This window comes from Hemitrygon akajei, chromosome 23 (genome assembly GCF_048418815.1).
Source record: "Hemitrygon akajei chromosome 23, sHemAka1.3, whole genome shotgun sequence".
Classification (NCBI taxonomy): domain Eukaryota; kingdom Metazoa; phylum Chordata; class Chondrichthyes; order Myliobatiformes; family Dasyatidae; genus Hemitrygon; species Hemitrygon akajei.
Window position 1 is genome coordinate 46,911,552 of NC_133146.1, and position 17,774 is coordinate 46,929,325.

Sequence of the window (17,774 nt, forward strand, 5' to 3'; positions counted from 1 at the left end):
CTTCCTCAGAACTACCTACCCCTCCACCTACCTTCATTTTATCTGCAAACTTTGCCACAAAGCCATTATTCCCATTATGCAAATTATTGACTACAATGTGAAAAGTAGTGGTCCCAATACTGACCCCTAAGAAACACCACTAGTCACCTGCAGTCAACTAGAAAAGGCCCTCTTTATTTCCACTCATTGCCTGCTGCCTGTCAGCCATTCCTCAATCCATGCCAGAATCATACAAAGCTCATAGAATTTTATCTTGCTAAGCAGTCTCACGTGTAGCACCTTACCAAGTACATTCTGAAAATCCAAGTAACTGACGTCCACCGTCGTTGCTTTGTCCACCCTGTCTGTTACTTCCTCGAAGAACTAACAGATTTGTCAGGCAAATTTCACCTTACGGAAACCATACTGACTTTGACTTATTTTACCATTAGTCTCCAAGTACCCCGAAACCTCATCCTTAATAATGGACTCCAGCACTTTACCAACCATTGCGATTAGGCTAACCGGCCTATAATTTCCTTCCTCCCTTCTGAAAGAGTGGAGTGACATCTGCAATCTTCCAGTCCTCTGGGACCATGCCAGAATCAAGTGATTCTTGAAAGATCACGACCAATGCATCTGCTATCCCTTCAGCAACCTCTTTCAGGACTCTGGGATGTAGTCCATCTGGTCCAGGTGACTTACCACCTTAAGACCTAAGAGCTTGCTGAGCACTTTTTCCTTTCTATTATCAACGGCACTCACTTCTGCTCCCTGACCCTCTCGGACCTCTGACTGATGCAAAGTACTTATTGAGTTCAAACTCCACATCTTTGTCCCCCATTACTACCTCGCCAGCATCATTTTCCACTGGTCACAAGGCAATGGGTTGAAACTGCAGATTGGTGCTGGTAATGGAGCTATTCACAATCCATACCAATTACTTGGATGATGAGACTAAGTAATATAACAATCATACAGAGCTCAATGGCGTGAAGGGAACGTAGTGAGGAATCAAGGGGATTATAGACAAATTAGTAAATAGGCAACTAAATGAATGCCAGAATGTAATGTAGAGAATTACAAAGTCATCTACCCTTGTAGAGATTTAAATGTTGTATTGTTCAGAGATACATATAAACACAGAAAGCCTACAGCACAATACAGGCCCACCAAACATGTCCTTACCTTAGAAATTACCTAGGGTTACGCATAGCCCTCTATTTTTCTGAGCTCCACATACCTTTCCAGGAGTCTCTTAAAAGACCCTATTGTATCCGCCTCCACCACCGTCGCTGGCAGCCCATTCCACGCACTCACCACTCTCTGCATAAAAAAAACTTACCCCTGATATCCCCTCTGTACCTACTTCCAAGCCCTTTAAAACTGTGCCCTCTCATGCTAGCCATTCCAGCTCTGGGTAAAAGCCTCTGACTATCCACACAATCAATGCCTTTCATCTTCTTTTACACCTCTATCAGGTCACCTCTCATCCTCTGTCGCTGCAAGGAGAAAAGGCTGAGTTCACTCAACTTATTCTCATAAGGCACGCTCCCCAATCCAGGTAACATCCTTGTAAATCTCCTCTGCACCCTTTCTATGGTTTCCACATCCTTCCTATAGTGAAGCAACCAGAACTGAGCACAATACTCCAAGTGGGGTCTGACCAGGGTCCTATATAACTGCAACATTACCTCTCGGCTCCAAAACTCAATCCCACGATTGATGAAGCCCAATCTTTCTTTCTCAAAATGCTTTCTTAACCACAGAGTCAAGCTGTGCAGCAGCCTTGAGTGTCCTATGGACTCAGACCCCAAGATCCCACTTGGGGTCCGAGAGTCTTACCAATTAGACTCTTAGAATGCCAAGAGTCTTACCATTAATACTATATTCTGCCATCATATTTGACCTACCAAAATGAACCACCTCACACTCATCTGGGTTGAACTCCATCTGCCACTTCTCAGCCCAGTTTTGCATCCTATCAGTGTCCCGCTGTAAACTCTGACAGCCCTCCACACTATCCACAACACCCCCAACCTTTGTGTCATCAGCAAATTTACTAACTCATCCCTCCACTTCCTCATCCAGGTCGTTTATAAAAATCACGAAGAGTAGGAGCCCCAGAACAGATCCTTGAGGCACTCCACTGGTCACCAACCTCCATGCAGAATGTGACCCGTCTATAACTACTCTTTGCCTTCTGTGGTCCACAAAGCAATGTCTCCTTGGATCCCATGCCTCCTTACTTTCTCAATAAACCTTGCATGGGGTACCTTATCAAATGCCTTGCTGAAATGCATTTGAGGAGTGCATTTTGTCCAGCTTTGAATGGTAGATGCAATGCCAAAGATGAGCAAAGATGACAGTTTCAAAGTAAGGAGTCGGCTATTCACGTGCCAAATTGAGAAGAAATTTCTTTACCCATGTAGTAATCAATCTATGAAATTCTCTGTCCAGGAGGGCTATGGAGGATCAGTTGTGAATATATTTAAGGCAGATTGATGGAATTTTAGATATTAAAAGGAATTTCCCCCAGGGTAGAGTGGTTAATACAGGGCATAATTTTAAGGTGTTTGAAGGAAAGTATAGAAAGGATATAGAGGTAAGTTATTTACACTGAGATTGGTGGGTGCATGGAATGCCCTGCCAGGGGCAGTGATAGAGGCAGCCCTACTAGGGGTTTTTAAGAAACTCTTGGATAGGCACATGGATAATAGAATGACGGGCCATGTACAGAAGGAGGAAAGGATTAGATTGATATTAGAGTAGGTTAAAAGGTTAAAGGGCCTGTACAGTGCTGCAGTGTTCTTTGTTCTACATTAGATCAATGTGGGATTAGTGGAGGAAAGTGGTGCTGAAGTCAAATTAAATGGTGGAGTTAACACCAGGTGTGCACCCTTTCATATATTTTTTGCATTCAAAATTCAGCTGCCAATGGCCATCAAAACAGAATTTGATGTGCTTATTTACCTTATGTAACTAATAGAGTGGCCACTGAGAATTTGTGTGTGATCTTTTGCTGCTGCAGCCCATCCACTTCAAGGTTCAACAGAGTGTCATTCAGAGATGATCATTTACACCCCACATGGCTACTTGAGTTACTGTCACCTTCCTGTCAGCGTGAACGTGTCCGGTCATTCTCCTCTAACCTCTCTCATCAACAAGGCATTTTTGCCCAGAGAACTGCCACACACTAGATATATTTTTGTTTTTTTACACACCATTTTCTGTAACCTCCAGAGACTGTTGTGAATGAAAATCCCAAGAGATCAGCAGTTTCTGAGATAATCAAAAAATACCATCTGGCACCAACAATTTTTCCATGGCCAAAGTCACTTACATTACATTTCACCTCTGTTCTGATTTTTGGTCCGAACAACAGCTGAACCCCTTGACTTTGTCTACATGCTTTTATGCATTGAATGGGTGCCGGATGATTGACTGATTAGATATCTACATTAACATGTAGGCATACAGGTGTACCTAATAAAGTGCTCACTGAGTATATGCACTTTAAAGTGGACACTTAAATTCCTCATTTGACAAATTAATTAACTACAGTATGGAATAGATGAGACAGAATGCACAAGAGACTGTAGCCTTTCTTTTCCAAGCCTTATGGCTGAAAATTTGCTTCCAGTCTGCTGTGTGAATCACAAAGTCCCAATCTTCAACAACACTTAGCAAAGTGAGTCATGTGGAAGAAATGTGCAGAGTAGGTAGTTTGTGTTGTCAGTCTTCATGAATTGCTGTTTTGGCAATGTCCAAGCCAAATTAGACGATGGTGATCCAACATATGCCATGCATCATCTACAAAATACACACAGCTGCATATTGTGGTTTTTAGTAGCAACTGGCAGAGAATTTGCCTCGAGATCTTTGCTTGGAATAAATATTGCCAATGCTTCATGGTCACTGGCCAACATCTTCTGACTCCTTACCTAAACGCTGTAAGAGCAGTTTTCACAACATGCCCAACAGTGGTACAACTTACGGTGGCCTGACCTTGAACTGCAGCTTTGTTGTGTGTGTGGCACCACTCTGAGCTGTTTGACTGACTGCCAACGGCAAGTGTATTGCAGCTTGGCAGTAGTCGAATCATGACTGCTGCCATCGTGAGACAGAGCAGCTAATTTGGGTTCCTCTGAGCCACTGCCATTTCACGCGGGACATTTTAAGCCATCCCAATAGTCTCTTGGTGGACAGATTGCTAAAATTCTGTAATGCCCTTAAGGCCCCTATACACAATGGTACCCACTGTGCAAGCCTCACACCCAAGCACTGTAAATGTGTTTCCTTTAAGGATTGGCAAATCCACCATACATTGCATTTATACCTGCCCATCAGTCTTCATTTTTAGATCTGCTCATTAGTGTCCTCTCAACTCTCCAGAGCAGAATTTGTATCTTCTAGCAATATTCCAAAATCTATGATACAATTTCCACCATCAGTTGGAAGCAATGTCCCCGTCCTCCCTTTCCAGTCAGTAGAAGCTAATTGAAATGGTGCTAACCATGCACAAAACTGAGTCTTGTGAGTCCACTAAAGCAATAAACAGCTCAGTTACTGCTGACTGACTGACCCCAGAAAACAGGGTAATCATAGAATCACAGAATGATAATCAACAGGAGTCCATTTCATCACTGCAGTTTGAGCAAATGAGGCTCAGCCGTGAATTTTCAACAAATTCTGCATCTGATCAAATGTACCTGGATTAATAGTGCATTGCAATCCCAGCATGTGATATCCATCGGAACATCCAGAACACCTAATCAATTGCACTACACCAGACCTTTAAACCATCCTACACCGACGAGGATGGATTTTTTTCCTGAATTCAAAGAGCTGCGCATTAGCAATCATGTTCCTTGTGACTTCCTAAGCCTCCACTTTCCTGTCTACCACAAAGATCTCAAGCCAGGAGCAATATGCGGCAAGTTGGGCTCTGACCTTCCTGTGTTTCTAGACTGAAGTACCTCTACTTTAGGACGTACCTTTTTTGCATGATTTAGGGGTACACTGAAGGATCTAAGGAGAGTCCATGAATGAACCATGGACCAATCTTAAAGATATTCCTCCAGGGAAAACAAGGAACACACTACTGCAGAAGTTCCCAACCCTTTTTATGCATGGACCAATATCATTAAGCAAGGGTTCCGTGGACCCCAGATTAGGAACTCCTACATTACAGAAACCAGTGAGGAAGAGAGAGAGGAAATATATTCCTCATAAGTTTATGTATTTAATGTAAATATCATGGAATGGAAAATCAACAAGGAAAATTCACACTTCCTCCCCCTCCTTTTCTCACCTTATATCCATTTTACTGCATTTTCCACTCTAATTGTCATTCTCATAATAGGAACTGAACTCAGCAATCTGCTGCAATGTATACATAATTAAGTGAAAGTTAGACAAAACATAATTATCAGTAACCAACAAAATCGTGGGCCTTTAATAGCTTGCCTCAACATAAAACACAAAACATGGAACAGTACAGCGTGGAACAGGCCCTTCGGCCCACAATGTTGTGCTGATCTAATTAAATTAGTAATCAAATGTCCAACATATTAATCCCTTCTGCTTAAACAATGCCTATATCTTTTCATTACCTGTATATTCATGTGTCTATCTAAGAGATTCCTGAATACCTCAATTGTATTTGCCTCCACTACCACTCTTGGCAGTGTATTCCAAGCACCCACCACTCTTTGTGTAAAAATCCTGCCCTGAACATCTCCTTTGAACTCCCCTTTAACCTCAAATAGATGCCCTCAGGTATTAGACTTTTCAACCCTGGCTGTCTACTTCATCTGTGTCTCTCATAATTGATTTCTCTCAGATTTCTCCTCAGCCTCCATGTTCCAGAGAAAACAACCCAAGTTTATCTAACCTCTCCTTAGAAACATAGAAAACCAACAGCACAATACAGGCCCTTTGGCCCACAAAGCTGTGCCGAACATGTCCTTACCTTAGAAATTACCTAGGGTTACCCATAGCCCTCTATTTTTCTGATCTTCATGTTTCTAAGTCTCTTCAACGACCCTATCGTATCCGCTTCCATCACCATCGCTGGTAGCCCATTCCACGCACTGACCACTCTCTGCGTAAAAAACTTTCCCCTGACATCTCCTCTGTACCTACTTCCAAGCACCTTAAAACTGTGCCCTCTTGTGCTAGCCACCAGCCCTGGGGAAAAGTCTTTGACTATCCACATGAACAATGCCTCTCATTATCTTGTACACCTCTATCAGGTCACCTCTCATCCTCCATCGCTCCAAGGAAAAAAGGCTGAGTTCACTCAACCTATTCTCATAAGGCACGCTCCCCAATCCAGGCAACATCCTTGTAAATCTCCTCTGCACCCTTTCTATGGTTCCCACATCCTTCCTATAGTGAAGCAACCAGAACTGAGCACAGTACTCCAAGTGGGGTCTGATCAGGGTCCTATATAGCTGCAACATTACCTCTCAGATCCAAAACTCAATCCCATGATTGATGAAGGCCAATGCACTGTATGCTTTCTTAACTACAGAGTCAACCTGCGCAGCAGCTTTGAGTGTTCTATGGACTTGGACCCAAGATCCCTCTGATCCTCCACACTGCCAAGAGTCTTACCATTAATACTATATTCTGCCATCATATTTGACCTACCAAAATGAACCCCCTTACACTTACCTGGCTCTCCATATTCTGTTAAGCCACTTCTGCACTCCCTGCAAAACATCCACATCCTTTCTTTCACAGGGCAACCAAAACTGAATACAATACTGCAAATGCAGCCTACTTAGTATTTTATACATAATGTTGCACCATAACTTCCTAACTCTTGAACTCAAATCCTTGACTATAAAGGCAAGTGTGCCACATGCATTCTTTAACTCCCTTTCACTGCCAGTTACAAGGAACTATGGACTTGGACCCCAAAATCCACTCTGCATCTCAACACCATTAAGGGTCTCTTTACACGTTTGACCTCCCATAGCACAACACTTCAAAGTTGGCCAGGTTAAACGCCATCTGGCATTTTTCCACTCATATCTATATCTGATCTATATCCCGCTGTATCCTTTACCAGTTTTCTCTGCTATGCAGAACACCACTAATCTTCATATCATCTGCAAATTCACAAATCCACCCGTCTATGTTTCAATCCAATCCAAGTCACATCACCAACAGCAGAGATCCCAGAGCCTGTAGAAACATCACTCGTCACAGTCAGAATAAGACCTATCAACTTCTACCCTCTGCCAATTCTGAATCAAACAGTTAATACACCAAGGAATCTAATCTAGTCGAACACAGTTGAACTACCACAAAACAGTCCATTAACAAGTTATCAGAAAAAAAACACTGAGCTACCAACAGTGCTCAACAAACAAAATGCTGGAGGAAATCAACAGGTCAGGCAGCATCTATGGAGGGAAATACACAGACAACATTTCGGGTTGAGGTCCTCTCACATTTTGTTTATTGCTCAAGATTCCAAGCATCTGTGGTCTCTCGTGTCACAACATACTTATTAGGATACTGATTAAGGATTACCTGCCAATAATTCGGCCTGTTATTTTAACCAGTTGGCCCAAAATGTCCTGAACTGATTTATGTCAGGATAATTTTAATGCTTTCTCCAGCTTCTCCAAATGATCTGCCAATTAACAGACTTAATGTTCAGATGCAGAGATTGAGAGCCTGAAGGCACACACTCAACAATTCCAGAACAGCTTCTTCCCTTCTGCCATCTGATTTCTGAATGGGCATTGAATCTGTGAGCACTACCTCACTACTATTTTTTTCTCTACTTGCACTACTTATTTAACACATATATTATACACACACACACACAGTAATTTAGTTTTTTTTAATGTATTGCAATGTACTGCTGCCCACATAATAACAAACTACACGACATATGCCGGTGATATTAAACCTGATTCTGATATCATATACAGCAGCTGTTCGAAATGTGGACCAGATGCACTTTGAGGATTTATAACAGAGCCTCACCAGAGCTGCTGTAGATTTGTGGGTGGACAGTGATGCTTCAGTCAAGTTTGGAGAAACATAAATGCAAGAAAGGAACCAAATATGATTTTGGTATCTATAAATAACTCGTGTTCCGAAAAACTCTGCTGTGTAAGAGTGCTAAAAATGTCTTTTTTTTGGCTACCTGAGTTTGCTCTTCCACCTCTTTTTAAAATAACACATTAAAGCAATAATTACATTCTTGAAAATGCTGATAACAAGCATTAAAGGTGAGAATGGAATTTATATTAATTCATACATTCTCCCAAAAATGCTTAATGGCTGTAGGATCAAAGAATGTTCCTTCCTAAATAAATAAGACCTTATTGAATAAATACAGAACATAGCTATTAAACTGCTCACATTCAGTACTGTGAGGCTTTGTGCATATATACTGCAAATTCTTTAAAGGACAGCACTACAGGGATAAGTAGAGTTAATGTAAAGTACTTATCTTCCTACACGTTCCCAGAGCATTTCATTTTTAAACAGACTTCTAAGAATGGATAATAATTGGTAGTCAAAGGACATCTTCATAAAACCCAAATGAATAATGTTTCATTGAAGTGAAACAGACCAGTGCCAGTAATGTCAGGTAGGAGATCCACCTGGAGTATGTTCGCTAGTCAGAGATTAGTCTGTTTACAACACTGCATGGCGACCAGTGAATGTACTCCACCAGGATCCTTCTGTCAGCAGTGTACCCGTTTCACCGAGATGTCAGTCAGCGGAACTCTACAGAGAAGCCTGAGACTGCGGATCGCTCAGTGGCAGGACTTCTTAAAGTGCTCCGGGACGCCTAAGCATACAAGTGCATCTCTCTACGGCCCTGCCTTCCCTTAAAGGAACAGCAATCTTTAATTCGGCATTGTCAGTTGGATCCTTGTTATCTCTGAAAACTGAAATGAGGGAAAGAACTGGCACAGTATGTAAATACCGGGGTCAAGAATTCCGAACAAGTTATTTAAATTGCAGCACGGCGTGCCGAGTTGCAGAGAGCCACGTGCGGAAGTGCTGGGCAGGCCTGCGCTGGAAGGTTAGAGCAGCGGTTCGGCACACAATGCAGGCTGGAGTTGTGGATGTGAGGTCTGGGCAGCGCGGTGCCGCGGAGACTGGCCGCTCTGTTGCGTGAGGGGGAATGGGACCGAGCAGGGTTGTGACTCCCATCACCCGCCCTCTCCCGAGAGAGAGAGAGAGAGAGAGAGAGAGAGAGCTGGGTCTTAAAACTCCGAGGAACTCGCACTCACCGGGAACTTCCGCCTTCGCAACGACCCTGCGATGAGTGACAAGTTGCAGTGTCTGCTCTAATGCACAAAACACACACCCACACACTCTGCCGGGCCAGGTGGTGCTCAGAGCAAAGAAGTTTAAAGGAGGTTTCGGACCAGGGTGCAGTTGGTCACATGACACAATTCTTAAAGAAGTAACAGCGTTAAAGCTAGGACCAATGTCACCCTGCAGTCACTCCACTGCTCCCATTCTTTGAAAGAGCATTCAAAATAAATTAACGCTTAAAAATTGGGTGGGGGTTGGAGATACGTCTCCACCGAAATGGAGTGTAAGGCATTCCTTCTGTCCGCTAGTCTGTAGGTCACTTTAGGGAAAGGTGTAACACCTTAGCAACACCACCCCCACCCCCCAATCAAGGTTACGTGAAGCCATGGGAGTGGGTGGTAGACAGCCGTATGAGCACCTGATGCATATCACACGTCCTGGTTATGCGACCACTGACGCTAGGCAAACAATCGTTGAAGAGTATTGATAATGGCTGGGGTTACCCACCTTGCAAAGACACCGCCCAGAAGAAGGCAATCGCAAACCAGTTCTGTAGAAAAATTTGCCAAGAACAATCATGATCACAGGAAGACCATGATTGCTCACGTCATACGACAACGCACATAACCAACGGACGAACAAATTAGCTGAATCTATGTGCTTTCTATAAATTCCTTATTTGTGTCTGTGACACGTGCATTGAGCTCCTAGATGGGCCACTAGTTATCTGGGATCAGAGATGCTACAGTCATGAAGTCACAGACTGATACAGCACAGAAACAGGCCAAACAGTCAATCATGTACATACTGGCCATTACTCTGCCTGTAGCCTTCTATTTCTTAAAAAAAATGTGAGAATGCCTGTCTCCACCACTCCATAAGGCAGTGATTTTAGCCACACTCTGAAACAATTTCTTCCCAATTCCCTCTAAATCTTCTACCTATGCCTTGTAGTTAAGGTAAGCATTGCTAGGGGAGAACTTTTTCTATGCTGTCTACATCCTTCATAATGTTGTCACCTCACAGTTAGGTACTCCCTTAGTCTTTTCTACACCAAGAAAAATAAACCCAGTCATTTGCATTTTCCTCAAAGCTGACATACTCTACTGCAGGCAACATCCTGGCGAATCTCCTGTGCACTTTCTCCTTTGCAGTCACCTCCTTCCCAGAGTGTGATGAGCAGATTTTTTCTTTGTTCTCCAATGGGACCAAATGGTGTCTCATCACTTCTCCTTTTTACGGTGGTGAGACATACTTCAGACACACCTTTGATCTTATATTTGAAGGTCACTTTCAGGTCAATATTCTGCATTGGTTCTGATTCAGGGTCTTGACACAAAATGGTAACTATTCCTAAACCTTCAGAGATACTGCTGACCCAATGAGCTCTTCCAGAAGATTGTTCTTTGCTCCAGATGCCAGCTCCTGCAGTGTTTGTGCGTCTTTGATCCCATGATCTTTATACCCGTGTTCCTGGGTATCTTGCAGTCAACGTAAGTGATCAATATACAATACTGTCCAAAAGTCTTAGGCACATACCTATAGTTATGATGCACAGTATAGTATTTGTCAACGTGAAGCAGAGAGAACGTTTGTAAATCTGACTGGAGCAAAGGATGTTGAGAATGGCCGGAATGGAGCCACATGGGAGGGGTGCGGGACGGGTGGCAGTGAAGGAGTACCGGGGCAGGGATTGGCACAGGTGCAGGCACACCCAGCCCTGAGGCACCAGGCAAGGTCATTTGATTCCAAACAATTGGTTTATTGATCATCACAGAAAATCTCTCCGGTGCTTCTCACTCCCTTCCCTTTTTCCCAAATATGATTTCCCTCTCCCTGTCCCCTTCCCACTCTCAGTCCACAATAGGAACCCATATCAGAACCACTCACATATGTCATGAAATATGGTTTTTGCAGCAGCAGAACAGTGCAATACAAAAAAACTACTACAGTACTGTGCAAACATCTTTGGCACCTTAGCTTTATATACGTGCCAAAGGCTTTTGCACAGTACTGTAAGTGTTGTGGAATCTATCTCTAATTTTCATTGTATAAGCCTTTCCCATTTCTCCCTGTTATTCCCATTTCTATGCCTCTGACCTGCTGTGAAGTCCCAGTTCATAAATACATTTGTGCAGATTGAACCATTTTCTCTTATGCTGGAATCATAAAGCTTACACTGATTGTATTTCCTCTCATTCATTCTCTCCTCGTTAGGTTTTTCAGGACTTGACTTCATTCTTCACCTGCTCATTTACATTTCAATAAGATTATACCTTGTTGTGGAATGTGATGTGGCTCAATTGCTTGAAAGTCCTGCTGTATCAAACATTTTCATACTAACCCATCTTTGTACTTGATCTAAAGACACCCTGTAGTTATGATTATCAAATATTCTGGAAGGCAATATAGTCATTCATCTCTCCAGCTTTTGACTGAATTATAACTCTCTGTAATTTCATTGCATGAATTAAAGGTGAAGTCATTTTGACTAACTTGTAAGATTTCCAAGATATACCAAGTCTGGGATTGGCTTGCCAAATGATATTATCAGTCCTTTGAGAATTCTGAGGGTGGTCTTTTACTTCCAGTCAATCTCTTGTGCTCAGGTCCAGACCTCAGTGTGGTTCAATGGATTGTAAGTTTTCAGAACTCAGGCTACCAACGTGGAACGACTCTGTCATTTTTGATGGTTTTGACTCTTTGCCATTCTGCCCTCTTTGTCAGTGTGAGTTATGTGCTCTTTGTGCGATCCTAACACCCAACTGTCCATTTGCAGAAAATCCAGACAAGCACACAGGAGACACGAAACCAGACTAAACTTTGTTTGAGGCTCCTCACAGTCTGTCTCTTCAATAAGGATTGTTGCAGTCCCGTAAGTGGTGAATACTCCTTAGTACGAGAGTAGCTGCCTTAAAGCAACAATTGCTGTTTACAGCTACTTTTACATTTAAGGCAAAAGGTAAAAACAGGAACTGTTCAATAGTCCTGGCTATACCTGTGAACATAATAAAAACAATGTTGCTGGGCTTTGCTACCCTTTCAGTATAATTGTCTGCAAGGATTACAACTCCCGTCTGAATGGAAATTTCCTGGACTTACTGACTGGTGATTTCTCTATTGCACTCAGTTGTTGAGCTTTCTAAATGGAGTCCATCAGTGGAGCAGAGACTTGCTGAGTTTCCTCATCATTTCAGCTGGGGCTCTCAGTTCCTGCACCAGGTTAGACCGGACACAAAATCCTCAGTTATGAGCTAGTCTTCATTAGGGGATCAGAGGTGGAGAAAGTCAGTGACTTCAAATTCATCAGCATTATCATTTCAGAGGATCTGGCGTGGGTCCAGTATGTAAACACCATTACAAAGGAGGCACAGCAGTGCCTCTTCTTTCTTAGAGGAATGCACAGATTCAACATGTCATCTAAACCTTTGACAAACCTCTGTAGATATGCAGTGGAAAGTGTATCATGGCCTGATACGGAAACACCGATGACTTTGAACGGGAAAATAAAACTACAAAAAGTAGTAGATAAAGCCTAGTCCATCAGGGGTAAAGGCTTTCCCCCACCCCTTCCAAGGAGTATTGTTGCAGGAAAAGAGTATCCACCATCTAGGCCATGCCCTCTTCTCCCTGCTGCCAATGGGAAGGAGGTACAGGAGCCTCAAATCTCACACACCACTTTCAGGAATGGTTATTACCCCTCAACCATCAAGCTCTTGAACCAGAGGATGTGACATCAGTCACCCCAACACTCTGAACTGATTCCAGAAGGCTGAGTACAGGGTTAATGGTTGGTTACTTAAGAGTGTGGATGAACAGTGGGACCTTGGGGTTCAAATCCATATATCCCTCAAGGTCGCTGCACAGGTTGATAGGGTAGTTAAGAAGGCCTATGGGATGCTAGGCTTCATTAATAGGGGGGTTGAGTTCAAGAGTAGAGAGGTCATGTTTCAACTCTACAAATCTCTGGTGAGACCACACTTAGAGCATTGTGTTCAGTTCTGGTCACCTCATTATAGGAAGGATGTGGAAGCTATGGAGAGGGTGCAGAGGAGATTTACCAGGATGTTGCCTGGATTGGAAAACAAGTCATATGATGCACCATCAATAACTCTCGGAGACCGGAGGCGAGCAACAGGCTTTTATTAGCAGATGGAGCACAGCATCTCGGAGACTGCGGGGGGGGGGCTCCAATTGGAGCAGTGCCTCCAATCGCCTTTATACAGGGGTCTGTGGGAGGAGCCACAGAAGCAGTCAGCAGAGGGGCATGTCCAGACAGGTATACATAGTTTACCACATCATATGAAGCAAGGTTAGCAGAGCTGGGACTTTTCTCTTTGGAGTGTAGAAGGATGAGAGGAGACTTGATAGAGGTCTACAAGATTATGAGAGGCATAGATAGGGTGGATAGCCAGTACCTGTTTCCCAGGGCACGAATAGCAAACAGCAGAGGGCATATGTACAAAGTTAAGGGAGGGAAGTTTAGGGTAGACATCAGGGGTAAGTTTTTTACACAGAGAGTTGTGAGTGCCTGGAATGACTTGCCAGGGATGGTGGTGGAGGCTAAAACATCAGGGGAATTTAAGAGCCTCTTGAACAGGCACATGGATGAAAGAAAAATACAGGGTTATGGGGTAGTGTGGATTTAGTACTTTTTTTAAAGGAATATATGGGTTGGCACAATATCGAGGGCCGAAAGGCCTGTACTGTGCTGTAGCATTCTAGTGTCTAGTTCTAGTGTCTAATGGACTAACACTTAGGGACTTTACAACTCATATCCTTGATATGGGTGCCACGGCTTTGTGGCAATTAGTGCAATGGTTTTACAGTTTGAGGCATCAGAGGTTCAGAGTTCGATTCCAGCATGCTCCATAAAGAGTCTCTGCACGTCCTTGCCATGGAAGGTGTGAGTTTTTGCCGGGTACTCTAGTTTCCTTCCACAGTCTAAAGACATAACTAGTATGTTAGTTGGTCATTGTAAATCATCCCGTGATTAGGTTAGGGTTAAATGGGGGTTGTCAGATCCAAGGGCTAGAAGGCCCTATTCTGTGCTATATCTCTAAGTAATAAAATTAAATACTTATTGCTTATTTATATTATTATTTAACACTTTTTTGTTTCTGCACAGTTTTTACATTGATTCTAGTGTGTTTCTTTCCATTTACTATGAATGCCCACAAAAAATGGTGACATGTATTTTGATAATAACATTTCTTTGAACTTTGAACTGCGAATACAAATTGTAAAGCTGCAAGTAAAAAAATAAGAATAAGGAAGTAGTTTTTATTTTTATTTGCATTCATGCTTTTATAATTTAAAATAATACTGATTCGATTTTTATTTTTAAATGATTAGAATCAAATAGCGTGGAATCAGGCAATTTAGCCCATCACAGGCAGGGTGTCAACTAGGTGGCCTTCCATATTAATCATTTTCTAGTACTTGTCCTGCATCTTTCAATGCTCAGGTGATCCAAGTGCTCATGTAGACGCCTCGTAACTACTGTTGGCAACTCTGCTCCATCACTTTCTCTGACACTCTTCTTCCGGTACTGAGTGAAAAATCTGCACTCAGATCTCGCTAAACCTATTGGTCCTTCCCCTGAATCTATGTCATCTAGTTGTATTCATCTCTAATAAAGGAAAAAAGATTCCTAGGATAAAAAGGTAAGTCTACATCCATGAAGGAACATTTAGGCTATTATTATTATTACATATGTGAATTATTTCAGAGACACTGAGAAATTGCTGCAACTATATGGGTTAGACACATTTTTGTGGGTCTTTTTGAAAGCTTGTGATGTTTTTATGTAATGAGAATGTCATTGTTGGCATCAGCAGAGGTCATTGTTGGTGCCAAATATTACAAAGTCTACTTTTATAGCAGAAACTTGGAGCCACTGCTCTTTTAGATACATAGCGATACCAGGTGTTATGTGTAGTCAGAGCAACAAAACAAAGTTTATAGATGACATAAATCTTGGAAATGCAATAAATTCCAGTGAGTTCTTTAAGAGCAGATGGGCCTGTGAACTGCGCAGTGACCTGTCAGGTGAAATGCAATGCCAAGAAATGTGGGGTGATACGAAGAATGAAGAGATGCAGAGCAAATGTCATAGGCTATAGAAACAGATAAAGGCAGTAGAGATGGGTGTTTGAGGTGGTGGATTGGACAGGACAGGCAGATTCCGGGTGGTGCAGTCATAGGAAAGTGAATTAACTTGTACCAAAAATGCATTTGTGATCTTTTGCTTGATTAGTTAACAAATAGTGTACAAAAGCAAGAAAGTTACTTAAACCTTTCTAAAGCGGGTCTTAAGCATTATTGTAGTATTAAATTCAGTGGAAGTCCTTGATGATTGATTAGGTTGGTGCAGGGACAATGTTCCTACAATACAAGGGTAAGAGGAGAATTTGCCCAAAGAGTGATTAAAATATGGAACTTGCCACTTTATCCCACCCTGCTACTTGAAAAAATGCTATCCCTTTCGCTCAATTCCTCCGTCTCCACTGCATCTGCTCTCAGAATGAGGCTTTTCAATCTAGAACAAGGGAGATGTCCTCCTTTTTCAAAGACAGGGGCTTCCCTTCCTCCACCATTAATGCTGCCCTCAACTGCATCTCTTCCATTTCGCACACGTCTGCTCTTACCCCACCCTCCAACCATGCTACCAGGAATTGGGTTCCTCTTGTCCTCATCTACCACACCAACAGCCTCCATGTTCAGCACATAATTCTCCGAAAATTCTGCCACCTCCAACAGGATTCCAGCACCAAACACCTCTTTCCCTCCCACAGGGATCGCTCCCTATGCGACTCCCTTGTCCATTTGTCCCTCCTAGCACTAATCCTTGCAAGGTGAACAAGTGCTTCACCTGCCCCTACACCTCCTCCCTCACTACCATTCAGGGCCCTTAAACAGTCCTTCCAGGTGAGGAAACACTTCACCTGTGAGTCTGTAGGGGTCATATACTGTGTCTGTTGTTCCTGGTGTGGCCTCCTGTATATTGATGAGACCCGATATAGACTGGGAGACTGCTTTGGCGAGCATCTATGCTCCATCTGCCAAAACAAGCGGAATCTCCCAGTGACCACTCATTTTAATTCCACTTCCCATTCCGATATGTCCATCCATAGCCTCCTCCACTGTTGTGATGAAGCCACATTTAGGTTGGAGGAGTAACACATTATATTCCGTTTGGGTAGGCTCCAACCTGCTGACATGAACATCGATTTCTCAAACTTCCAGTAATGCCCCCCCTTCACCATTTCCCATCCCTTTTTCCCTCTCACCTTATCTCCTTGCCCACCCATCACCTCCCTCTGGTGCTCCTCCTCCCTTTTGCTTTCTTCCATGTCTCTTTCACTAATCGACTTTCTAGCTCTTTGCTTCATCCTTCCCCCTCCAGGTTTCACCTGTTACCTGGTGTTTCTCACTCCCCCTCTCCTCACCTTTCAAATCTACTCCTCAGCATTTATTCTCCGGTCCTGCCGAAGTGTCTCGGCCCGAAACATCGACTGTACTTCTTTCCATAGATGCTGCCTGACCTGCTGAGTTTCTCCAGCGTTTTGTGTGTGTTGCTCGGACTTCCAGCACCTGCGGATTTTTTTTCTTGTTTATGATACGGGAAATTTGTTCCACCTGAAAGGCTGGTGGAAAAAAATCCAATAATAACACTTAAAAGACAACTGGATAGGTACCAGGAAAAATAAACTCACAGCAATAAAGAAAGAACAGTGTAGCGTTATTGAGATACTGGGCCAAACAGGCCCTTCCAGCCCTTTGAACTGCTTCACCCAGCAGCCCCTGATTTAACCCTTACCTAATCACGGGCCAATTTACAATGAGCAACTAGCCTACCAGTCAGTTCATCTTTGGACTGTGGGAGGACACCGGAACACCCGAAGGAAACCCACACAGTCACGGGGAGAATGTACAAACTCCTTACAGACAGCTGTATCAACCTACCGTAGATTCCGGACTACAGAGCGCACCTGATTAAAAGCCGCAGGCTCTAATTTTAGAAATAAAATCAATTTTTTAATTGTAAAGGCCGCACCGGATTTTAGGCCGCACCACTACTTTTAAATATACATACGTATCGGTAACACAAATTACGTTGCATATACTTTTTTACTGAACAGCACGAACAACATTCCAATATCTCCTAGCGACTGGTAAAAATATATATACTGCAGCCTACCAGGAAAAGTTATTGATCGACTTTAACTTAAAAGCAGCGTTTTCGCTCGGGTCTAATCGGGTCTGACGCGCTTGCGCAATGCGATCGGGTCTAATCGGGTCTGACGCGCTTGCGCATTGCGATCGTGTCTAATCGGGTCTGACGCGCTTGCGCAATGTGATCGGGTCTAATTGGGTCTGACGCGCTTGCGCAATGCGATCGGGTCTAATCGGGTCTGACGCGCTCGGGTCTTGCTTTTCTTCGAGTATTTTCCATGTTGATGAGGGTGAGTACAAATGACTGATTTACA

At 43.1% G+C, this 17,774-nt stretch overlaps 1 protein-coding gene across 1 annotated transcript in view; it reads right to left on the reverse strand.

Moving 5' to 3' along the window:
- The window catches only part of mgmt (O-6-methylguanine-DNA methyltransferase), a 405,239-nt gene extending 395,854 nt beyond the window's left edge, over nucleotides 1–9,385 (reverse strand). The window contains exon 1 of the mRNA XM_073027569.1: nucleotides 9,255–9,385. The gene's annotated coding sequence lies outside the window, so the exon portion shown is untranslated. The remainder of the gene's footprint in view (nucleotides 1–9,254) is intronic.
- Nucleotides 9,386–17,774: the final 8,389 nt, after the last annotated feature.